Source organism: Miniopterus schreibersii (genome assembly GCF_964146895.1).
Source record: "Miniopterus schreibersii genome assembly, chromosome: 14".
Lineage (NCBI taxonomy): Eukaryota > Metazoa > Chordata > Mammalia > Chiroptera > Miniopteridae > Miniopterus > Miniopterus schreibersii.
The window spans coordinates 11,490,394-11,516,935 of NC_138114.1; positions in this window are offsets into that span (position 1 = coordinate 11,490,394).

Sequence of the window (26,542 nt, forward strand, 5' to 3'; positions counted from 1 at the left end):
TGGATTTCCAAATAAATTTTATGATCAGCTTGTCAAATTCAACTAAAAATTGATTTCTGGTATTTTAACCATTAGATAGACTCCCAATTCCAGAGAGTCTAGATTGACCCTCCTGCATAAATAATCAGAACAAGTATATGTAACAATGACATTCAAATTTTTGGACATCAGGCCATTTAGAACAGTCATCCCTGAGGTGCGCCTTTTGATTGCCCTGAACAACCGCCTGGAGAAAGTCTGAACATCACAGCACTGGAGGGGGGAACCAGCAAGAGCCCAGGGGACTCCCCAAGTTGAGGAGATGGAGCTGGGAGTCTGAGGAGGCCAAGAAAACTTGTCTTTGAAAGACAGAGGGCTGAAAAGGAAGGCTTCACAGAAAGAACACCTCAAAGGTCTACAGAAGGTCCTCCTTCAGTTTTCAGTTGAGTATCACGAATCAGCTTTTGAAAATGGGGAAGTTAAGCATATTTCCAATTGACTCCTTTGTTACTTTTATTGAAGTACAAAAGCAACCACCGGTGGCAATACTTAAATAAAAATATTAATTAAGAATCAAAAAATGCATAAGAATAAAAGCACAATCTTTATTTGTATGACCTTATAAAATTTAGAAGATAAAAGGGAAAGTATATAAATTTAGGAAACATTCCACAAATCATCTAGACAACTAAAAATACAAATGAATCAGAGATAAGAAAAGCATTTGTTGTCACATTTCACACCATGAAAATTAACTACTCATTAACCTTTGATGAATCCAGCTCTCCAAGGATTTTTTATGACTGCATAACTCGTGCAGTGGAATTAACAGCCAACGCTATATTAAATAACTAACTACTAAAACGTGATTTCAATAGTGTGTGCCTACTCCTCTCGTTTTTTGGCTTCTGTAAAAGTAATATATTTATGTAACTTTGAAAATGAAACTGCAGCATTAAATTTTGTCCTAGCATTGCCTTAAAGACACAATGTCAGCCCTGCCAGTGTGGCTCAGCAGTTGAGCATTGACCTAGGATCCAGAGATTGGGGTCCGATTCCCAGTCAGGGCACATGCCAGGGTCTCGGGCTTGATCCCCAGTGGGGGCTGTGCAGGAGGCAGCTGATCAATGACTCTCATTATTGATGTTTCTATCTCTCTCTCCCTCTCCCTTCATCTCTCTGAAATCAATAAAAATATACATATTTTTAAAAAGACACAATGTCATTATCAGGATGTCATAAATGTTTTCATATATTAACTCATTAGCCTTCCAACTGTGTCTGCAATCCTCAATATTTAATGTCCTGACATTACTTAAAAGTCTTTTTATTTCAAAATGGGCAGCGTAAAAATAGAAATGCTGGCATATGTTACAAAAGTTCCATATTTTACAGCCACTTTGACACTAGAGAAAATCTTGGAAAATGAATTCTCATTCATCCATGGATTCCCATTATGCAATTTAAATAAATGCAAACACAAGGAAGGAAAAATTAACTTGGATCCCTACCATACTTTATACAACAAAAAAGTATTTCAATTGATCAAAATTTCAGACCTAAAAACTGAAATATGAAAAATTTAGAAGTAAACATAGTTGGATTTACTTATACTCTTGGAGTAGTTATGGATTTCTAAGAATTACATTGACACTATAATGAAAAAGCTGGATTTTTTGAGAAATTTAAATATTTAAAAATAACAATTGAAAAAATACCAGAAATAGAATAAAAAGGTAAGGGCAAACTAGGAAAATGTAACTACCAGAGCTATGAAGGTCAATGAGTGAAACAATTTACTAAATAGTTCATAAATCAATTTTAAGCTTAAAGCCCCATTAACTTAGCAGAAAAAAATATCTGGGTTAGGAAAGATAGTTTACAAAAAGAGGAATAAAAATTGTCTGAAATCAAAAGCTTTAAATGTTCCAACTTCTTTTATTGTTGAAGGACATGATATAAATCAATTAAAAAGTCAAATGTCAACTTTGACAAGTGAGTGCTGGCATGGGTCTGGAGAAGCAGGCACTCCAAGGACTGTTTATGAGTGTTAGCTGGTAACATGGGCGAGCACGTGTTTAAAATATTCTTCGTTCATCATCACTTCCTGCATTTTAGTCTCCCTTTAACTCCTCTCTGAAGTGTATCCTCAGGTGTCCTTTCAGCAACGGTCTTTTAGCAGTAAACTCAGCCTTTGTTTAAAAATATCTTCATTTTACCCTGAAACTCGAATGGTCATTTGATTTAAAATTTTAGGTAAATATTCTACATTGGAAGTTAAATTTCCTTAGTAGTTTGAGAACTAAACTCTCTGGCTTCTTTCTTTTTCCCCCCAACATTTTATTATGAACATTTACCAACGCACAGCAAATTTGAAAGAATTGTACAATGAATATGCTTACACCCACCACGTATATTCTACATATCCCATATCTATCCAACCGTTAGTCCATCTTATTTCTGATGCATTTCAAAGTATATTACACACATCAGTACGCTTCTCATTGCACTTCCTCTATTTAAATGTGCATATTATTATCTAAAATTCAATATTTATTTTCAGAATTTTCTTTTGATACAAAATCTGAGACATGCAAAATTCTCAAGTGTACAATCAATGAGTTTTGACAGACACACACACCTGTGGAACCCACATCACTCTTTGGCCTCTGTTCCTGATGTGAAGCCTCTATTATTGGAGTTTTATCTCTGGTTGATCTTATAATACCCTCTTTGACTTTGGTATTTAGCCACTTCACTGAAATATTCCAAGAAATAGGTTTATTAAGAATTCCTTTATTTACTAAACCTCAGTTTTGTATCTCTTACAATTTTGAAAAATTCTCTGTCATTTTTCTCTTTAAATACTGCTCTCTATTTTTTTCCTTCTGGAGCTCACATTAGGTATATTTTCTCTTTTAAGTTTTTTAACTGTTGATAAATCTTGGGATCATTATATATCCAACCCAGAATTCACATTACCTATGAATATCCAAATGGCAACTTAAATTTTTCACTAAAATGTTTAATAAGCATCTCAACTTTAAAAATCCAACAGGAAACATAGGACATCCCCCCCCCCCCCGCACCCTGCTTTCCCCCCAATGTTTTCTATCTCAATGAAAAAAACAAATCTATTCTCCCAGATGCTCAGGTCAAAACCCTTAGAATCATCTTTGACTCCTCTAATTTTCTCAACAAAGTCATAAGCAAATCTGGCCAGCAGTAATTTCACATGTATCCAGAATCACATTTTTCCTGACCTCCAACACTATCAGGGCACCTTCATCTCCTTCCTACATTAAAACTTCAATAATTCCACAGCTGATTTCCTGTTTCTATCATTGCCTTTTACAGTCTCTTCTCCATATTAAAAAAAAAAGGCACATCAAATCACATTCCTGTCCCAAACCCATTCATTTATTCCCACCTCACTATGCAGAATAAAAACCAGTCTATCAATTGGGCCACAGCACCCACGTGTTACTTACCCCCCTTCCTGTCCCACTTCACCTCCTACCACCCTTGGCACGGGCCGCCCTGCTTCGGCCTCTCTGACCTTCCTGCGGATCTTGAGCATGTCGTGCAAGCTCCTACCTCAGGGCCTCGCAGGTCCCCTCACCTACACCTCTCTTCCCTTAGGGCCCAGATGGACACTTGGTTTATTTTCTCGCTTCCTTAGTTCTCTGCTTAAATGTTACCATTTTAAAGAAGTTTTTCTTCATTCCCATATTTTATAAAAGTGACCTCAAACTCATACTGAGACTCCTCCCTCTTAGTAGCTCCCTGCTTCTTCCCACTGCTATGTTCTTACAGCACTTTCTACCACTACAGTCGTGAATTAGGTATAGAAACTTGGCCGGGCCATGGTGCCCTAATATTTGGTCAAACATTATTCTGCATGTTTCTGTAAGGATGTTCTTAGTTGAGATTAACATTGAAATTGGTGGACTTTGAGTAAAGCAGACTGCCCCCCATAATGTGGGTGGGCTCCATCCAACAGTTTAAGGCCTGAACAGAAAAAAAAGACTGACGCCGGCTGAGCAGACAGACAGCCTTTGCTCTTGAACTGCAACATCAGGTCTTCCCTGATGACTCACTAATTAATTTTTTAATTCTATCTTTTTTATTTATTGAATGTATTGGGGTGACATTGGTAAATAAAATTATTTAGGTTTCGGGTGTACAATTCTATATAATACACCATCTGTATATTGTGTTGTGTGTTCACCACCCCAAGTGTTCATCACCCTTTGTGGCCCCCTTACCCTCTCCTACCCTCTCCCACACCATTGTCTGTGTCTATGAGGGTTTTTTTAATCCCTTCACCAGCCCCCCAACTCCTCTCCCCTCTGACAGCTGTCAGTCCTAACTATTTTTTAAAACTAATTTGGAGCTTCTAATTGGCTCCTTTACAAAACTTTTTTCGAGGAGTGTTGTTTTTTTCTTATATTTTCAAATCCTTCTATGTTTTTAAGCATCTTAAACATTTATTTTTTTAATCCCTATTTTGTATTTTATTATTAGAAATTAATCGAAGTCTATTTCTGCTTTCTGTTTTGTCTACTATCTATTGTTCAGTGGATTATTTTTTAGGTTTTCTAAATTTATTTTAAGTGTCAGCTAATCTTTAGTGGATCCTTTTTTTAAAATTTAGAAATCTGATAGGAATATCTCTCTTAAATTAATTTTCATTAATTCTATCAGTACAACACTGGTGTTAATTTTTTAATTTAAAATTCTGGACCTATGTAAATAGTATAAATTTGTATCATACTCTTGCACAGGGTCAGAGTTTGACTTTCCTCATAGTCAGAGTCATAACAGAAAAATTTTAGTTTTTCTTTGTGCCAGTGTATGGATTCAGACCATTTTCATTTTCTTTGAGGATGTAATTCCTTCCAGTTTCCAGCCTATCACAGATGGCCTCATGTCTGTCTCTCTGCTTTTTAAGAGCTAAAACTCTTATCCTATGAGGCATTATACTTAAATCCCCTAAATTTCTATGACCACACCATAAACTCCCCCATACCACCACCAAAAGAGCCAAATTTTGAGGATTTACTTCTGTCCTTATAGTTTAAAATTTCTTCTTAGTTTCTGGAATTCATGCATATTTCTTTCTTTCCTATAAGAGATCAAATAATTGTCACTTTACCTAGGATCAAAGATATTTAGAGTGAAGATATTTTCAAGTTATGTTAATCTACCACCTTGTTGGAGCTCGGTTTGTATCTTTCTTCCATCTTTGAAAATGCGCATCAGTGTATTTGAGCTGTGGTGTAGTCTGTCACTGTAATTCCTTATTATTTTAGTCACCTTAGACTCTCTAATTACTATGCGGTGTCCCTTGTTGATATTTACATTCATTACTTTCACATAGGACTTATTTCCCCTGTCTTATTCTGTGCTTTGTAGTTACCATATTTTCTCTTCGCTGCTTCTTTTTTGGATTTCTCTTGCTTTTCCTGACTTGGCAGCTGGATAGTAAACTTTCCCCACCTGTGGCTGTGTCTTGGGGAACACCAGCCCCTCTCGGGTTTTAGGGTGAGGGTCAGTCTGAGTCCAATGTGAACTCCTTACCCGCAGCACCAGGTAAGGGAACATAAAGTCAGCACAGGTTCTGGGCTTTGATGTCAGAGGACATTTTTTATTTCCAGTACAAAAAGGGCATCTTTGTCTCTGAAAAGACTATTCTGCAGAGGTTTTCTTTCTCTCCTTTCCTCCGATCGTCCTGCCTTCACACAGGAGTCTTAGTCCCGACTCCCCAGTCTAAAAGGCCAGGCCCTAACTTCGGTCCCTGCGTGGGAATGACAGCTGGGTTCTCGAGGGCTTAGGCCTGATTTGGGTTTGATAGTCATCTGCAAGGTCAACACAGCCTCAGTTTCCCGGCTGAGTGCTCGGCGTTCTAGCCCCTTCTTTGTTTCTGGCAACTGGAACTTCCTGGTTTTCTTTCGGGGTGAGCTCTGCATGGCATTTAAATCTTCAGCTTGTAATGGAAGGCTTATTTCTAGGTTTGCTTTGTCAGTGTGTCGCCAGAACAGGGGAACCACTGCATAAAAGTTTAAAACTTTGTAAAAAAGAATACCATCTATTTACAAATTGAGATAGCATGCTTATAAAGGAAACATGTACGGATGCTTTAAAATAAGCTGAAAATATTAATGATTCTATAAGAAAAAAATGCCCAAAGTATATGGAAATTTATGCACAAAAATTAATGTGGCTAAAAATAAAATTTAAAGTTAAATAGTATTACAAAATGCAAATTAAAACAAACTTTTGTTTTTCCATTCACATTAAAAAAGTTAATACAACTGATAGTTATCAATATTGATGGATATTTTCTTAGATAGGTACTCATTTACTGCCAGCTTATGTTTTGACTTAATAATGCATCTCTTGATCTAAGAATTCAACTATAATATTCTCTCCTAAAGATTTAATACACTTATATTCACTATACAGCCAAAATAAAATGAAAATCAAAAATAGGAAATATACATCTACTGTCTTGGCTTTTTCAATGAGGGGTCCTGAGGGACATCTATCCTCATTGCAAAAACTCTGCTTTAGAAACAAGAAGGGTTTTATTTTTATGATGATAAACTTGATAAACATATCAACATTATTCATATATGCTGATTATATTATTTGTAATATTGATCCATTTTACTGTAATCTTAATATGAGAATATTAAACAGCTCGAGTTATGACTGGGCTTTGAAAAAATGGGGGGGAAAAAAGGAAAATTTTATTTAGTTAGTGAAGGTTATTTCTTTACTATTTTCCTTTTCTCTGTTTGATCTTTTAGTTTGGCTCCAGGGATTTAAAAAACTTGGGTGAAAGCTTTACTGTTTTGCAATCAAGGTTTGATCTCATTTTGAGTAACATTATTTGAGCATAAAAGTAATGATTTTCTTTTAAACATGGGCTTTTCAAAGATTTTCTCTATACTTTGGTGCGATTTTATTACATCTAAGGGCTATGTTTCTCCTCTGCTCCAAGAGTAACAAAATTTCCATTTTATGAAGTCAGCGGGGAGCCAGACTCAATTTATAAAAATTAACTTCACAGAGGACTTTTCCTAAGACTAACTATTGCCCCATGAAGAACTTACACTCTGGTAATCAAAGGCTCGCTTGAAGAAACAAATTAACTCTCTAGCATTAAGAAACTTTACAAAAAATAAAAGGAAGGAAGAAAGGGGGGGGGAGGGAGGAAGGGAAGAAACCAACCTGAGAAAATGATTAATTGTATTTCCCTGGGGAAGGGGTGGGTAGGGAGGGAGAGAAACAAGTTCCCTTATCAGACTGAACAGTTTTAACAGTTTAGGAAGATGGTGCTCAAAGCCAGAGTGCAAGCTGACCTCTGGGGGTCCAGAACATAATATGACTTTCATTGCATCTACTTCTCATCACATCTCTTGCATTTAAGTTTTTATACAGAGGTAAAATGTAGGTAATGTATTAGCGCAGTGCCACATGTCTATAACTAACGCATGAACATGCACATGTTGAGGGTGCATGCTCAAAGGTATTTTACTGGTGTGGGGTCATGATTTAAATGTTTGAACACCATTCCAAGATGTGTAGAACAAAAAGTAATTGAGAAGAGGCAATTTTATACAGATGACAGTGAGTTCAAGTAACCATATCAAAATATTGCCATTCTACATACAGAAAAAAAACATATTACTTAAGAAAAATATGCATTAAGTGACTAATTAAATTTGTTTAGTCAGCCCAGCCGGAGTGCATCGACCTAGGATCCAGGCAATTGCTGTTCGATTCCCCATCGGAGCACAGGCCCAGGTTGCGGGCTCGATCCCCAGCAGGGGGCGTGCAGGAGGCAGCCGATCAATGACTCTCATCACTGCTGTTTCTATCTCTCCCTCTCTCTTCCTCTCTCTGAAAGCAATAAAAAAATTTTAAACCTTCTGTTTAGTGCCTTCTATTTTATTGGCAGTTGTTATGTTAAAGGTTACGTTGTAATGGAAACAGATCTTAATGATCAGACTGTCACAATGGCAAATCAGTTCACAGGATTTGGTGAGCTACAGCTTAAAGTAGAGTTTTTATATTTGGCCTTGAAAACAACAATTTAAGAAGAAAACTAGGTAAAAGGTCTTGCTTTTTAATCTGATAAAATAGTTTTTTGTTATCAATTTATTTTATAACAAATTACAGATTATTTATCCCATGCTTTATTGACTTGAAGGCACACATTTCTTTGAAACATTAAATATATTGAAGTTAGAGTGCCCATTCCAATTTGTGGCATCTTAAGATTGTTGACAGCAGGTGGCCATTATGATGCAGCTGCGATTCTTCAGCTTGAGAGGATATGAAAAGGGGTAACATCAAAACTTGAAGAATGAATATTAGCATCTTGGTCGAGAACTCTGGAGACAAGAGTAGAATATTCTCTAAAGAAATGTTGCCTCACCAATGCTTTTGAATAAACCATGTTTGAACAAGCATGGACTTGAAAACCCTGAGCTGGAAGGTAACGGAGGAAGACCGAACTCTGGGGTTGAAGCTTCGGGAACACTTTAACCCATTGATTTCACCTTCACTTTCTTTTGTACACAGATCCAAGAGTGATATATATAGCAAAAGTCTACTTAGATAAGTATGAGTTCTTAAATAAGTATATAATAAAAATTCCAAGTGATAAAAAAAATCATGTCTTTTAAATGGTAGCATATTTTTTCCTAATAGTGCATAAAATAATGGTTGTACAATAAATAATATCTTAGATTTTTTTGAAATAAAGATAGACCTGCTATAACACATCAGCTCTAGGTAATAACAAAAACAGCCTTAGCATTTGGTCTTTATTTCTTGGTTTTCTTTTGCCGCTCCAGTTTCAGTCAATATATGTTAATATAAGCCTCATGCTGGCCCCTGTGTCTCTTTGTTTGAGTACTGGGAAGTAAAATAAGCAGAATAGAGTAAGAGGCAGAAATAAATATTAAAATCAGGCAATATATACATTTACATAATGAAAACAATATCAAAAAGAAGACCACAAAATATTTACAACAGACTTGGAAATGAGTATCATAGAATAAGTGTTCACTGCTAGAGAGTTATGGTTGCAGATTTTAAGGGAATAAGAATCGAATATCGTGGAGCCTGTGTGATTAACAAACTGCAAGTCCTGGTATGTATGCAAGTTTCTATCATGATTTGAGGAAATTACTTCCAATGATTTTCCAGCTCCCACATTAATGTGCTCAAGGCACAGCAGCATGTGCAGTTTAAAACCATGAGGACATTCCTCAGATCATCAGCCATCTCTCCAGCCTGGGGACCGCCAACATCTCCATCACCCCTGCCCTCAGAGTGTCTCTTCAGATCCAATAACTGTGGTGCTCCTGTAACGTATTTGGGGGGCAAACTCTTGGGCTGGGCTGTGAGCACTTGTGCTCTGAGCCTGCTGAGCTGGACCTTCTTCATGGCCAACCGTGAGACAAATTCACTCTCTGAAGCACAGCCGGGATGCTGGGCCTAGTTCTCTGCTGCTCATTTTTCCCAGGCTGGGGAAGAAAACGCGATCCCATTTCTCCTTCCTCTCAAGTTACTCTCTTTTAGCCCAGCCCTTCTGGGACACTTACAGTCTCTCTCCGAATAGTTTTGGCTTCCACAAAGGGCTAGAAAATCCTTAGATTTATAGACCCTGAATTATAAAAGGGCCCCACTAGCTGTTTAAAAGGAAGGGAGTGCTGAGAAGACATAGGGGTGACACACACCAGTTCCAAATTACTGTGCACCATCCACACTAGAAGTTCATAGTTTCAGCCAGGAAATTCCTGGGTAATTTTCAATTAATTACAACAATAGCCAAGAAAAGGGCAATCCCGTAGTATTTAACATGCATGAAATAGACTTTTTCACAGATTATACATCTGTCCGAGCTACAGGATATATCACAGGGGCAGTATGTTTCCCACTGAAAGTGTTAAATCATTAAAATGTTTACAGTGAAGGTTTTAGATCAGGAGGTGCTTGGCTGCGCGTTCTCTAAGCGTGCGTCCTGTGCTCGCAGGCCCTAGCAGCGGCCTGGAGCGGGGCAGCCGGGAAGCCGCGGTGCGAGGAGGCTGCACAGCGCCTGTTTACGAGTTTGTTTATTCTGCAGAAATTTTACTGCTGCTCAAACTGACTGCTTCTTTAGTGCCTTAAATCACACAGCATAATCTGTGGCCCCGAGATCAAAACAATAAACTTCACTGAATTTACAGGCTCAGGAGAACAGCATCCAACAGGGCCTTTTATTATGACCCTCTCCTGACAGTGTTTTTGTGACTTTCATTGCTTCAGGATGTCACCGGAGAGATGCCAACAGCATGCTGGTTTCAGAGCGGGCTCTGCCCCGCTGTCAGTCACACCCGACAGCGAGGAAAACGGCAGACAGAAGGCCGTGCAGAGGGGCCTCGAAGGCGGGTGCAGAAAACCGCCCCACCGCGTGTTATCAGACACATTTGGAAAAGGGAAAGCAGGGCATTTACCCACAGCTGAGCTTTCTCCCCGAGACTTGCCCCCCAGGATTATTCCCGCCCCTGGGGGCTGCTGGATCACACACAGCTGAGTTACAGAACGATCTAGTGCCCAGGATGGAGGAGGGAGAAGAGGGTAGTTTAGACAGTTCCCCAGGTTTTCTATGTCTGTGAAGGAAAACTTTTAAAATCTCACTTCCCGTACCGAATTACTAATTAATCCTATCTATACATACATAAAATTAATCACTATTGTATTAATGTGATGGAAACTATACACCATACAATAAAATGAAAAGAAAAAATATATTCATTAAAAATAAATGCAGGTATTTCTAATAGTTTTCCTGGCTTTGGATCCTGGGAAACCTGAGTTCTAGTGGAGCTATTTACGATCGGTGTGAATCTGGGCAGCACATACGCTCTCCCAGCCGCATGCTGCTAGCACACGGAGTCCACAGGGGATGGTGGATGTGATGATGATGATGGTGATGATGATGATGACAGTGATGATGACAATGATGATATTTCGGTTATCACTGACTCTCAGGGACCAGAGGAACCTTGGCAGGACCAGTCTAAACACAGGCACACCCACCCGCCCGAGTGGTTTTCCTCTCAGCTTGAATAACTCTTTTGAGAAGGATCCTGCTCATTGCCTCCCAGTTCTTTTGCTTTTGGTCAGTTTTACAGGTTAGGAGACAGAGTAATTGCCTTCTCCTCTTCTTCATACGCATTTGTTCCAATAAATGCTAAACTCGAGGTTTGGGGGAGAAAGTTTGGAAGTTGCTGTCAGGTTCTTTAACCCCCTTGAAATAAAGTCAATATGGTAAGAAGAAAAGGCTTTAGTAAAACCCTGTGTCAATTTGCAGAGAATTGTCATCTTTAAGTTGAGTGTTTCAATCCACGAACACAGGATGTCTCTCCATAGATTCAGATTTTTAAAAATTCCTTAATCAGCATTTTGTGGTTCATGGCATAAAGGTCCTATACATACTTTTTGTTAGATTTTTTACCTCAGTTGTGGTGGTTTCGCCCCTTGGGGGGATTTTCGGTGACTAGGGTATTGTATTTTAATTTTGGTTTCCACACGTTCGTGGCTGGAATATGAAACAGAGTTGATTACTGTCTGTTGATCTTGCATCCTGCGACTTCACTGAATTAATCTATTAGTCCTAGGAGAGTTTTGCCATGCGGTGCTCTATAAGCATGCCATTTGCAAATAGAGGCAGTTTTACTTTTTTCTCTCCAATCTATATACCACTTATTTTCTTGTTTTATTGCACTGGCTAGAACTTCCAGAACTATGCTGAGTAGCAGTTGTAAGAGCAGATATTCTTGCCTTTTTTCCCCCTGATAGGAGAGGTAGAGTATTCTGCCTTTTACTACTAACTGGGAAGTCAGCTGTAAGGTTTTTTGGTAGTTATATTATCAAGTTCACTACACTGACCTCTGTTCCGTTTACTGAGTCCTTTTTTTATAATGAATGCATGTAGACTTTTGTTAAATGCTGTTTATCATCAATGGAGAAAATCATGTTGTTTTCCTTCTGTGGCTTGTTAATATGGTGAATTGTATTGATCGATTTTTAGATATTTAAACAGCCTTGTATCACTGTAACACAGTTCACTTGGTCATGGTGTGTAATTCTTTTTTTATAAATTGCTGATATTTGGTTATGAAAGTTTGCATCATTTCCCATGAGGGATATCGGTCTGCAGTTTTTTAACTATGGTCTTATCTGATTTGATATGTTAATCTGGTGTCATAAAATAAATTAGAGTGTGTTCACTCTAATTTTAAACATTTGGTAAACTTTTCTAGCGAAAATGTCTGAGCCTATATATTTATTTTTGGGAGTTTTCTAATTATGAATTTAATTTTCATAATAGTTATAGAGCTATTCAAATAATCTCTTTCATATAGGGTAAGTTATAGTAGTTTGTGCTTTTCAAAGAGTTGTTTCATTTTAACAAAGTTGTTAAATAGATGCATATAGAAATGTTCACTGTATTTCTTTACTATCCTTTCCTTGTCTTCACAGTGATATGCCCTATTTCATTCTTGATATTGGTATTTTGTGTCATCACTTTTTTTTTCTGTCTTTGCTAATCATTTCATTTTCATTCAGTCTAATGACTGCCAACTCCCACTCAGTTGAAAATCGATGTATAACTCAAGTTGACCCTCCGCATACACGGATTCCAACCGTGGATCAAAAATACTGCTTTCATTTGTGGTTGGTTGAATCACCAAATGCAAATCCTAGGGATATGAAGGGACAACTGAATATTTATTGAAAAAAATCTGTGTATAAGTGAACCCGAGTTGTTCAAACCTGTATTGTTCAAGGATCAACTATAGTTTGTTCATTTTTATCACTACATAAGATCTCATTGTATGAATGCATCACACTAAATACTGTTGATGGATATCTGAGTAATTTTTTCAAATAAATGAATCCTATTTTATTATTTCAAGTGTTAATGATAAAAAAAATTCAGAGCAGCTGTTGCATTTTAAAAAGTGAAACTACAGGCCAGCCGGGAGTGGCTCAGTGGTTGAGCATCGACCTAGGATCCCGGGATCGAGGTTCGATTCCCGGTCAGGGCACATGCCCGGGTTGCAGGCCTGATCCCCAGTTAGGGGTGTGCAGGAGGCAGCCGACCAATGACTTTCTCATCATGGATGTTTCTATTTCTCTTCCTCTCCTTTCCTCTCTCTGAAATCAATAAAGATGTATTTAAAAAAAAAAAGTGAAATTACATAGTACTATGTTTCTAGTTCAGCAAACAGATGAACCTGATGTCTGAATGACATAACAACTGAGCATTGCACAGTACATCTTATGAAGACCCATAACTTAACTACTGGGGAGTAACTTTAATTTGGAAGTATTATAATAATATTGCTATGAAAAATCTTGTGCATATATCTTGTTGCACAAATATACACATTTATATTGGAAATTGAATGGTTGAATTACAGAGTATGTAGATCTTAAACAAAAGAGCAAATAATTACCACTTTTCCAAAGTGGTTGCAAATATGTAACTTTCTAGCAGAAGTATATGGGAGTTTCCGTAGCTCCATATCCTTTCCAATACCTGGTATTTTCATTCTTTTTAGCTTTAGCCAGGTTGACAGGTGTACAGTTGTATCTCGTTACGGTTTTAGTTTGTATTTCCCTGGTTACCAAGTGAAGATGAGTGCATTTTCCATATGATTAATGGCCATTTGAATGCCTATATTGTGAGGTGACCAATGAAATTCTTCGCTCATTTTTCTGGTGAATGGTCTTTCTGTTACCAAAGGAGGGGGAGTAGTTAGCTCATGCCAAATTTGTGGTGAATATGTGCTTTTTGGGTGTAGGCCATTAGATATATGGGGCAGGAACTCAGACACAAGATCTGGGCTACGGAAACCAAGATGTGGAACTTAGTTTTAGTTTACAACCACTTGGTCGTTTTTTTATAAACCCAAGAGAACATGTTTTGTCAACCCCGCTCCCTACTACGTGGCAGTGTTAGCACCAGCTCTCTGGCCCAGCTCTCAGTGGGTTACTCTAGAGACTCATTTAAACTTAATGACAAAATAATGTCCATGAACTTGGGACAATTATCAATATAATTCAGAGACTCTTAATAAGTTTCATCAAAATTTATTGCTCCATCAAGGCCACCTCTGGCCTGAAGGGAGACAACGCAGCAATGACCTGTAAAATGACATTTTCCTAAAACTAGAGAAACCACATTAAATGTGGTTTACAATGAAATTGCTGACGTCAGAAACTGGACTTTGTAATTTCATGTTGCTTAAACCTTAAAAAAGGCATTAATAGGCTACAAGTAGACTCTTTCATTTAGCTTCCAGCCACAGAATGCATCCCCATTATTAACACTTGGTTCTTATTACACATCAGGGAGGTCTTCCTAGATGTCAAAAAAATGAATTGAAGTCTTTCCCTGGGCCTTATGAAAGTAATTCAAAGTCTCCCATATTCCCAATTAAGGAAAATATGGACACTCTAGTCACTCTAAATCCACAGGACTTTAGCCAATTTATTTCTTAGAACTGGAAATTTCTTAATGTGATAAGACAGAAGGCTGCTGTTATTATGGGATCTATTCTCTCTTTTTCTTTCTCTTTCTCTCTCTCCCTCTCTCACTATCTAAAATTATTGTGGAATACATAAATTCTCAACACTAACCTAATTATGGTGACATGTTTGCTTCACCATCAGTTGAAAAATCTAGAGATTTAGTATATTCTGAATTAAAAGATATATTTTCATAAGCATGCTGACAATATTATTTAAATACTTCCTTTATAAACTTTCAACACTTATAATTGCTTTAGGGAAATAGTATGGTCTAAGAAAAGGCATCGTAATACATGGGAAATAGACTTTTGTTGGAGTCAAAAGGCTTGGATTTAAGTCCAGCTCCATGATTTTTAAACTGAATGGCCTTAAACAACTCATATAAACTTAGAACCCCCATTTCCAAATCATATAATAATGAAAAATATTCTGCTGTGAAAGGATGCTATGAATATAAACTATTGTTTCTGAAAGTGCTTTGTCAAGTAAAACATTATACAAATCCAGTAGTTTCTCTCTCCCTATCAATACAGACCATTGTTTTGCTAGCATTTTTCAATACCTCTTTATACTTTAAAGGACCTCTGCTTAAATATAACCACCTCTTTTAGCATTCCCTAGCACCTAAAGGGAAGTTAAGCTACCACCTTCTCTATGTTTTCATAGAATATTAAATTATCACTATTTATTATAGCTCTTGGTTCATTGCAATAGTAATAAAAGTGGTAATCATAATAGTAATATAACAGCAGCACTGTTAGTAGTAAGAGAAGCATTAGTAGTAGTAATTGCTATTTACTAAGTGCATCTAAGGCAACGCACCAAGTAGACATTTCAGCTTCACAACAATTTGGTAACAATAGTGTGTTTCCACATAAGGAAATAAGTTTGGGAAAGGTCAACAAACATCCAAGGCCCACATCTCTTAGCCTTGTGTATCAGTTAACTACCTCTGTGTAACAACTCACCACAACATTTAGAAGCTTAAACAGCAACCATTATTTTTTAGCTTATGATTCTGTTGCTTAGAAATTTTGCCTGGGAGCTGGGAGATTCTCCTGGTCCCAGATGGTTTCCTAAATATGTGGTAAACTTCAGCTTGTCTGGGCAGGACTACATCTATTTACAAAAGTAGACTGACTTTTAGTTGGGCCACCTTGGCCATTCTCCATGTGTGTCATCCTCCGGTATCCAGGCATGGTTTACATGGTGTGGAGAGAGGGCTGGAAGGAGCAGGGAAAGAAGGATCCGAGCAGAAGGATGCAAGAGTCTTGAGACATAGACTTAGAGCCAGCACCCTATCATTTCTATCACATGCTATTACTGAAGCAAGTCACAAGGCCTGTCCAAAGTCAGAATGGGAGGAATCAGACAGTTATAAGACAAAAAGCATGGACACAGAGACAACATTAATTAGGACCATCAATGCAATTAACCTACAACAACCTGTCATGCTGCTTCCCTAGTTCTTGACTTCGAGTCTTTTCTGCATGTTAGATTGGAGACCACTTCAGGAGCAAGGACCATGTTATAGGAGCCTAGTACTTAACTCCTTACCTGGGTGTTCATTTAACATTTTAACTTCTGTGTACAAATGGGAAACTACAACACTTGATTCAACTTATAAGGATAATTGAAGAAAATATTTATAGATCTATTGATTTGGCTAACTTTACTGAACTACTACTATATGCTAGGCAAATCTTTTTAAAGATGACCTCTACACATACACAGAATTATCGTGGTATTTATTTATTGAAGGTCAGAAACGCATTTCTAAGCTTAGAATTTGTATATCTGTTTAAAGGCTGGGAAAAAAATAACCTTGAGTATTGTTAAAATCCTCACACAGGATTTAAATTCTAAGACATTCAAAGAAGCTTTGTCTCACTACATTAAGCATCAGTCATGAAACTCCATGAGCCAATATTAATGAAAAGATTGGCTTTTTATAATATTTTGTTTGCCATCTCATATCCCAAACTAATCCACATAGAAAAACTCCAAATTAACATAGTCAAATAATCAATCTATAAATATACTTTATAAGAAATTCTTTATAATCTCTAGGGCCACTTTTGGAATTCAAAGATTTAATACTCAGTGAGAGAAGTCTTGTTGTGACCAACACTGAACTAATATTTTGCTCTAGATGGAAAAATCCGAAGCATCTGTAAGCATCAGTCAGGTGGTCAAAAAAATAGACATTGTAAAGTATATAAATTTCAAGCACATTTAGTGAGAAGCTACCATGTATAGAATGTTGCTGGGTGTATATTGTAGTGGCTGATGGGCATTTTTTTCCAACTGAAAGATTCCACATTCTATTGAGAATAGAGTGGACATAACTAAATTTCAGTAAATAATCAGGAACTGACATAGATGCTCAGGATATTTTTGTAAGAAATAATTTACTTTACAAATATTTTCTCCTTCATATTTATACCTCTGCTCTTTTGTTTGTAAGATGTAAATATGGCAACAGGCCCGACAGGAACATTGTAAAAGACAAATTAATCAACTTTGTGAAAACAAATTGTACTACAAAATACCATTGCAAGCGCTCAAGCCGGGTACAGCAAGGGTTCACTCAGTCATAACTGAGACGCTTTTTAAAATATCCTGTGGTTGGAAAAAACTAAAATAGGATAAACAAGTCTTAAGCATAATTTTTGCCTTCTACTGACTCTTAATTTACACTGTTGCCAAAAAGCCCTCGGTCCCTCTGTCGCCTGTCATCCTGTTTCTAACATCGTACCTTTGCTCTGAAGAGTCTCCCTACCTCATGAAACCAAGGACAGGATTGCTGTTACCTCCAGACCTGTGACAGGCTTTGGCCTCTCATTTCATCATCAGTCATTAGCAGCCCCTCCCCCTCCCCCACGTTCTTATTGTTCCTTGTTTCTCGTTGCCTTTGGTGTGCTCTCTGCCGTTTCCCTGGTTTTTAACAGCAGGAGTGGCATTAGTGACCCACCCTGGTACTGACATTCAGTTAGTGCCTCCATTAAAGACGGACTAATTAGAGTGGGGTCTGTGCTGGCCCAGAATTAATGAAAGGAAGTGCAAGAATCAAAGCGGGGCATTGATTGTCTGAGGCCCTGAAATACAAGTTCAGCTTCACATTTCGGATGTTTAGGTTCTAATTATTGACCTACTTATGCATTAGCAGTACTTTTGTATCTGAAATCAGTGACTAGATCCATTTTTTTATCCGCATCAGAGGGTATGTTTATTGATTTTTAGAGAGAGGGTTAGGGAGAGAGAAAGAGAGAGAGAAACATCAGTGTGAGAGGGAAACATCGATTGGTTGCCTCTGGTACACACCCCAACCGGGGATCGAACCCACAACCCAGGTCTGTGCCCTGATGGAGAATAGAACCTGCAGCATTTTGGTGTATGTGACAACGCTCCGAGCAACTGAGCCGCCCGGCCAGGGCCGTGGCTAGAGCCATTTTAACCTGTGCTGTCTCTCTGGGTGTCTGCACGCATAGGTTGGAGTTTGTTTGATTTCCACTTTTATTTTTGAAAGATTTTTTAAAACTGACTTTTAGAGAATGAGGAAGGGAGAGCGTGAGAGCAGAACGCCAGCTGGCTGGTCCTGCGAGCCCCGCACAGAGGCCCGAGCCCGCAGGCGGCGTGTGCTCTGCCGGGGCCCAGCCCGCAGCCCCTCGGCGCAGGCGCCCCCAAGGCGCGCCGGCCTGCCAGGGCTGCTTGAATTCTTCGGGAAAAAACTATATGCGAGTGAACATCATGAGCATGAGAAGACTTCCTTAGTAGAAATCACCAGCAATGCTAAGATCAAGGGCACATTCGATGGCTTATCAGACTATTTCGATTCAGTTCATCCAGTTTTTTAAAGCACTAAAGACTCTTTAACTTACAAGTCTTTCTAAGAATAGAAATGCTTGACAAGTGTCCTTCCTGCCACCTCCCCGTCACAATCACCACCTACCTTATCTCTTCCCAGACCTTATCTTTTGCATCAATTCCTAGAACCTGCCTATCAATGAATGACTGGAATATCTATTAGATGTTCTGATTCAATAGGTCTGGAGGGAGGCCAGGGATTTTGCTTTTTAGCAGGGCCCTAGGTGATGCTGCTGCTGGTCTGCAAACCATATTTTGAGCAGCAAGATGCTAGAAGCTTTGTTCAAACAAATCAACATATTAAAGTCTAGGCCTTCCCCTCCGTTCCCGTGGTTTTGTTGTAAAGAGGCATTATACTTCCAAACGAGTATTGCAACCACTCTCCAACCCCTAGGGTGAGATTTAAGACCTTTCAAGTTTTCATAAATGAAAGGGGAGTTTAAGAGCTTAAAAATAAGGTAAGGTGCAGAGAGGAAGATGGAAATTAAACATATGAAAATATTTACCTTTATCATTTTTTAAAATATGTTTTTATTGATTTCAGAGAGAGGAAAGGAGAGGGTGAGAGAGAGAGAAACATCAATGATGAGAGAGTCATTGACTGGCTGCCTTCTGCACACACCCTACTGGGGATGGAGCCCAAAACCTGGGCATGTGCCCTGATCAGGAATAGAACCATAACCTCCTAGTTCATAGGTTGATGCTCAACCACTGAGCCACACTAGCTGGGCTGTCATTTTGTTCCACTCATAAAAAGAAAAAAAAAACGCATAGTAAATAAGAAAATAAATTGCGTCCTCGTGTCTTAATTAGTAATAATGACCTCTATGAAATAAGTTCCACTTACCTTTTTCTCAAGATGACTTCCTGTGATGTTGATAATGTTTGAAAATTGATGTGATGGTGATGGTGCTACTAAGGAAGACGGGGAGGTGGAATTATCTTTAGGGAGAAAGATCTAGAACTCTCTTTCCCTTTCATGCATGGACCTATGAGCTCTCTGGGAGCCCAGTGCTTCTCCACCCCTCTGAACGCAAGGCAAAGTCACTCTTTTTTAATTTGTCTGTGCTTCTCTTTACCAATTGCATCAAGTCACTCCAAGTTGAATTGGGACTTGATGCTAAGACTTTGCTTATGCACTTTCTTAAGGTATAGTCTTTGAGCACCAGGCCAATAATGAATTGATTTGCACAGGAAACTGCTTTCTTCTGGTGTGTTCTGTATCAGGCAGCCTGACAGGCAAAACCTCCTGTGAAATGATACAGCTGTAGGCAGGCGTTCTGTGCCATGCTGTGTGTGGTGTGAGAATTGCCTCTTTTACTCCTGTTCAATTCTGCAATTTAAAGTTCCCAGTAGTGAGGCGAAACACTTGCTGTTTTCAGTTGGTCGTTATTTTTTGAAATATTATTTTCTGCCCCATTCTTTCCTGCCCTTTCTTTCCTGAACCAAACTTACATGTATGATAGGACATCTGATATGGACCCCACAAGGACCTGAATCTTTACCATTCCTGTTCCATCATTTCAGTTCTCTGTTCTTCAGGCTGAATAATTTTTAATGATCTACTTTTATGCTCCTGGAATCATTCTGCCGCTGCCTCCGTTCTGCGGTTAAGCCCCTGAGTGAATTTCTAATTCCGCTGCTTTATTGTTCAGTGCTAGAAAGTACAGGTGGTTCTTTTTATATGGCTTAAATTTCTTTGATTCCAAGTGCCTGTGGTTTCCGTTACATCACTGATCGTCCAGTTTTAAATCCTTTACTGCTGATTCCATTGCAGTCATCGCACAGTTGGATTCTGTGGAATGTTTTTTCTTCCCTCTCTCTTGATTGACACTTGTTTACAGTTTCTTACTTCTCTGTAATTGTGGGTCACATCCTAGACATTGGGAATGCCATGTTGTGCAGACCGAATTCTGGTAAATTCTCCAAAAAATGTTATTTTTGTTTGTTCATTTTAGCAGGCAATTAATCTATATAGACTCAAACTGCAAACACCACTTAAGCAGCAGCTCAGATCTCATTTCAGTTCTTTATGCTTAATTGGGCTGCTTGCAATCTGCCCCAGCATCCAAGGTCGTGGGTCAGGCAGAGATTTGGGCAGAATCAACACAGCGTTTGGGTCTCTCCCTCCCTCCCCCCTCTCCCCCCCTCTTCCCTGTCCTCACTTGCCAGCTGCTGCATTACTCCAATATCTGTCCTCTGGAAAGACTTCTGGGGTTTCAGCTATCCCATGCTGCACCAACTGTGGACAACTTTCAGGCTAAAAGCTATAAAAATGGGGAAATCACTCTGCGAATGTTTTTTTTCCCCCCGAGTGTGTACCCCCCTCCAGAAACGTCCTGCTTTTGTTCATCTTCAAGCACCTTCAGTTAGCTGTTTGTTTGTTGCATTTTTTCCAGGTCAGTAGGAAGGTTGATCTTTAGGAGCCATATCAATAACAGAACTTTATTTTATTATATATTTAGGTCTCTTTGTTATACAAATCTATCCTTAATAATACAGAAATGTAGACCAGACCTTGGTGCTTCCAAATAAAACATAAAATGTCTAGCATTGGCCTAGCGATTGGACATGGGTGGAAATCTGGTAACACTTGGTGCACTGTTGCATAGACTGGAAGACAAACTGGTAAGCGTGCTGACCCAAACTCTAAAGGGACAGGTGGTTAAAAGCAAGAATGTCAGTGTATATTGAGGAAAGTTCTCACAAGAAAGTAATAAACTCAGGCAAAACTGTTCCAAAATGAACCAGTATATAAGAAGCAACTTAGGAATGAGACGATCATATGATTTAGTAACCAAACCAGATTATATTTGTGAATGAAAGGAAACACTATTAATAATTAATTGGGACATAATTTGGAGTTTTCTGGTACACACTGATCGATAAGGTCACTTACTCTGAAGAGACAGCCTTAGAAAGAGACAAAATTGTAGCATCAATCCCTTTCCTAACATTTCTCATTGACATTCTTCTGTCAGAAATGGGAGGCCATCCAGTAATAAAGATCCCATTGAGAGAACCACCTGACCCAACCTATGTCATATATCTTCATTATGAAATTAAGGAAAGACAAATAGGCAATACATAGAGGACAATAATTATATTTTAAGTGAGTCTTCAGGCTTAAGAATTATGTGCAGATGAGATTTTCACCCCTTATTATTTACCTATGGAATTGACTAGAAGAAAATAGAACAGAAGTTGACTGAATTTTTAGAGATGATTTTGTCAGAGTCATGAATTGGCCAACAAAGAACTGTGGTTTTTCTCCCTCTAATGAAACACTTGAGTGTCCAGACCTACACAAAGTTATGATTTCATGGATGTTATGGTTTAGTTTTGTTTATTTGCTTGACGAGTTTCATATCCAGAGTTTTGATCAAACATAATTAGAATTCTGAGCAAAATCCAATTAGTGAGAGTGGGGATTTTCTTTTATGGCCAAAGATAAGCCTTTGGGACAATTTAAATCTGTTTGGTCACTCCCTGGCCCATGTGGCTTAGAGCTGGGCGTGCTACCGTGTACTGAACAGTTGCTGGTCCGATTCCCAGTGCCCCCCTGGGGACTGTGGGGGGACGTGCAGCTGATCGATGTTTCCCTCTCACATTGATGTTTCTCTCCTTCTCCCTCCTCCTGTCTTCCTCTCTCTCTAAAAACAAATTTAAAAATCTTTTTAAACATAAAACAAATCTGTTTGGTCACAAATGTAGCCTCTTTATTCCTTAAAGTCCTATTTCTTTTCTCAACTACTTGCACTTTTGAGAGTAATGGAGACAATGCTATAGTTGATTTACATTAAAATGCACTGGTTTGTTGTACTGCCTGACCTGTGTGACAGTTTTTTCTTGTATTGCATGCAATTTCCAATAAGAAGTTATGTCATTTAACATTTTATTTGTCAATACAGTATAATTAAGACTTCCAGAAATCCAGAAAATAAACATACAATCCATACTCATTTCCACATGCCTTAGGATATTGAATAAAATTCTTTGGTAAGTCTAGAACAGGAGAGAGTGCTTACATTGTAATAACTGTCCTAACAGGATTCCCTACAAAGTGAGCTTCACAAATAAAGCACCAGGCATGTTAATGGACAGTACTAGTCCATTTAAGTAGAGTTGAAGCAAACCAATGTATTCCATTCTAAATGACCATCTTTCCTTCATTCACCTGAAACAGAGAACATGGAAATAAGAACAGGTAGAAGAGCTACCATTTTATCAACCAGTCCTCATCACGGATTGCCTGAGCATAAAAATTTCTACAACTTTTGTTCTCATTTTAGATATCGATTTTGTATATTTGAGACATCAGGAAGGGAAAGAAGAGGGTTGTGAACGAAAGAGGGGCCAGATATTAAATTTGACAAGCTCAGGGGAGGCTAGCATGGTGGCCCTACAAGCTCAGAAACCAAAAGTAACCAACCACACAGGATGGTCTGAACATAAAACTAAATGCAAGTCATGGAGGGTAGTCACATCCCAGGCCACATCTTCCCTCACAAAGGTTAATCTTTACCTTAACAGAGCCTGTCTATTGTCTTTTTGCATCTAAGGTAACGCACCTTTGGAAAGTCAGAGTAATCTTATTTTCCACATTTGTCAAGGTACAACTTCCACCAGAGCAGGAGAACACTGAATCGCTCATTTTTATCTTGCCCCCCTAAACCATCTCTATGTGTGTAAATGTTAACTATCCTGCACCCCCAATGTAAAAGGGATACGTGTCTACCCAGCTTACATTTTACCCAGTCTCAGAGGTTTCCAGCCTTTGCTTTCTCCCACCTCCCTAATCTACTACGAGTGAATTTCATGTGAGCCCCTTGTGTCTCCTCCTTTGATTCTAATACATAAAATAAGCTGTAAAACTGCCATCCTCCAGAGCATTTTCTCAATTTGTTGACATTTTGCTTCCCGGTGATTATTGTCAGTTTGTTGTCAAATAAAATAAGAATTTTCTATAGGTTTGGGCATTTCTTACTTTGACAAGGTGAAGAGTCCCCACCTTTTTTAAATTAAAAACAAACTGAGCTATACCACCTGAGCTGTATCATCAGTTAATGTACTTTTTCCTGAGAAGTTGATATTAATTTTTCTTTACTTTTAGTCCAAATTCCATTAAATTAAGTTGACATTCTATAGGAACAGATGATACTTCCTGTTACTACAATAGTATGGTATTATCAATTTTTAAAAAGGAGAAAATAAACTCCCCAGAGGGAGATATATTAGAGGTCAAAAATATAGAACACCTAAAAATTTAGATAGAATTTTATGCAATTAATTGATAATAGTAGCAGAAAGCAAAACATAGAAAAATAGAAGTTTTTGAGTATTTCTTTTCCATAACATTTTTATATAATTCTTTATTTTCATGGGCACTGTAGCTATTATTTATTTTTTTTATTACGGGTAGGTTTAAAATTGAGCTAAATTTTAAGGCCTTTATTTTTTTATTTTTTTATTTATTTTTTCAGCCCTCTGGGATCTTTCACCCTTCTTTTTTTTATTATTGACTTTATCTTTATTGTTGAGACCATTACAGATGTCCCCCTTTTAACCTCACTGATCCCCTCCACACAACATCCATCCCACCCCCAGGCCCTCCCCACACCAATGTCACGTCCATGGGCCATGCCCATAAACATACACGTTCCCTGATTAATCTCTCCCCACCCACACACACACCCCGCCTTCCCTCTGAGACCCCTCAGTTTGTTCCAAGCTTCTATGTCTCTGGATCCACTTTGTTCATCAGTTTATTTTGTTTATTATATTCCACATATAAGTGAGACCATTTGGTACTTATTCTTCTCTGACTGGCTCATTTCACTTAGCATAATATTCTCCAGGTCCCTCCATGCTGTCCCAAAGGCCAAAAGGTCTTCCTCTTCACAGCCGCATAGTACTTCAGGGTGTAAATGTGCCACAAGTTTTTTATCCACTCATCTACTGACAGGCACTTGGGCTGTTTCCAAATCCTAGCTATTGTGGAGGCCTTTAAATATAGATATTTACTTAAAAACTTAACTTATAAAAGACAATTGAGAAAGTCAATAAATGTAGTCAAATTAGTATCAAGAAAAGTCATTGAAAGTTTTAAACTTGGCCTCAAATTTTTGTGAGTAAATATTTTTATGACATTGTCAGAGATCCACTAGAATTTAGTCACAAAAGAATTTAATGTATGTCATTAACATATGCTAAGCTGCAATTTTATATGTAAATAGCCTTTCGACAGATGCCACCGCCTTTATAAGTAACTTTTGGTCAGTTTTAGCCCATGCCCAGAATTTCTTCCCTAACTCTGACCTCCAGGCAGCCGTCTGTACTGACTTGCATGTTCTGCCTCTCTGCTTAGCTGTCCAGTAGGCATTTCAAATTCAATTTGCAAAATAACCTTTGATTTCCCTCTCCCTAATCTTAAAACTGCTCCACTCCCTATATCCCCCACTATTGCAAATTCCCTCTAATTTTCTTCGCTCAAACATTCAAAATATATCCCTCTCCCATTTTAAGCCAAGCCACCATCATTTCTCAAATGAATTGGTGCAATTGCCTCATAACCGGTTTTGCTGTTTTTACCCTTACATCCTCACAGTCAACTTTCCTTAAAGCAATCCAAGTAAACATTCTGAAATCCTGATACAGCCAGAAAAAAAAATCCAATATCTTCCCCATGAACTACAAGATACCACACCATGTGTCCCCTGCCTAAGGTGTCCATTTGAGCCTGTTTGCTGGATAAAGGTTTTGTGGCCACTGTGCAGACACAGATGGACCTCCAACCAAACTTTGGCTCAGACACTGAGAATGATGGCCCCCCACACAAAGAGGCTATGAAACTATTTGTTACTTATCTAAGGAGGCCTCCTGGGGAGAGCAGAGCAGGCCCCTGATCTGTTCAAAAGGCTTGAGAGAGAAAGGAAGCTGGTAGGGTCGGGGCTGAGCTGGAGGTTCACGTGCGTGTTTGGGAAGTTGTGTGGTCTGAACCTCACCATCAGGGATATTGCGTGTACTATTCTCTGTGCCTAAAGCACCCCCACACGTGAGGAGGCCCACGTAGGTTGTGCCAGACATGGAGTGACGGAAGGAGGCGACGCCTGGCAGGTGCTCACCTGGTGGCCTCCTAACAGGAGTGCAATCCAAGTGAATGGCCTCCGAGAAAACTGGAGGATCTTAGCGGGCCCTGACCAAGGAGCGGAGCCAGTGACTGCAGCTCTCAGTGAGGCTAAGCAGAGGGGGTCTGAGCAAAGGGGACAGAAAACTAGGAATGTGAACCCTGGGAAGAAGCTGTTGAAAAGAGTGGCTGAAGGGCAATGAGGAATTTTGATGAAAGTGAGGAGATGGAAGTTCAAAGAAACGTGAGCCGTAGTGTTAGATATTTCATCTTCTTAGATGATGGAGCCGCTGACAATAAAGGCAGAAGTTAGGGGAGAGAGTTTAAACAAGACATTAAAGTCCTCAACTAATGAAGGAAATTAATCAGAGGTTGGTCATGAGATAGAGGAGGAAGAGAGTGCTGGAGGCAGATGGGTTGTGCTTCTAGATGCTATTGCTACCAGAAATCTCAAAGTTGTGTTTCAGAAACTACTGATAAACTCAGCTAAAATATATATATTTTTAATCAGAAACTATTGATGGTCTCAATTAGAATGGGATTTTTTTAAATCAGCAAAGATTAGTGGATATATTTGTGGGAAAACATACACATTTTTAAGACAAGCTTTTAGAAGTTGTGATATGTTATCATGATTATCGCAGAGGTACTGGCCCTTATTGCCCGGCTCAGCTTCTCTAAGAGTAGAAAAGGAGTATTGATTTATGTAGTAAAGGGATTGAGGCCCAAAGATGAAGAGACCTAAAAAAAGCCACATAGGTAGCAAAGGTTCAAAGGGAAACCTCGGGGCTTTAAGTTTCCCTCGTGACTCAGCTCTCCTCTACCTCCGCGCCCCTCTCCTGTCCACAACAATTAGCACATTATAGCCTGTCAGCCAAGAATCGCATAAACACAAACAAAAATCACAGTTCTGCCTTTTATTTGTTATGAAAATATCATTCTTAAAAAAGTTTATATTCTAAGAGT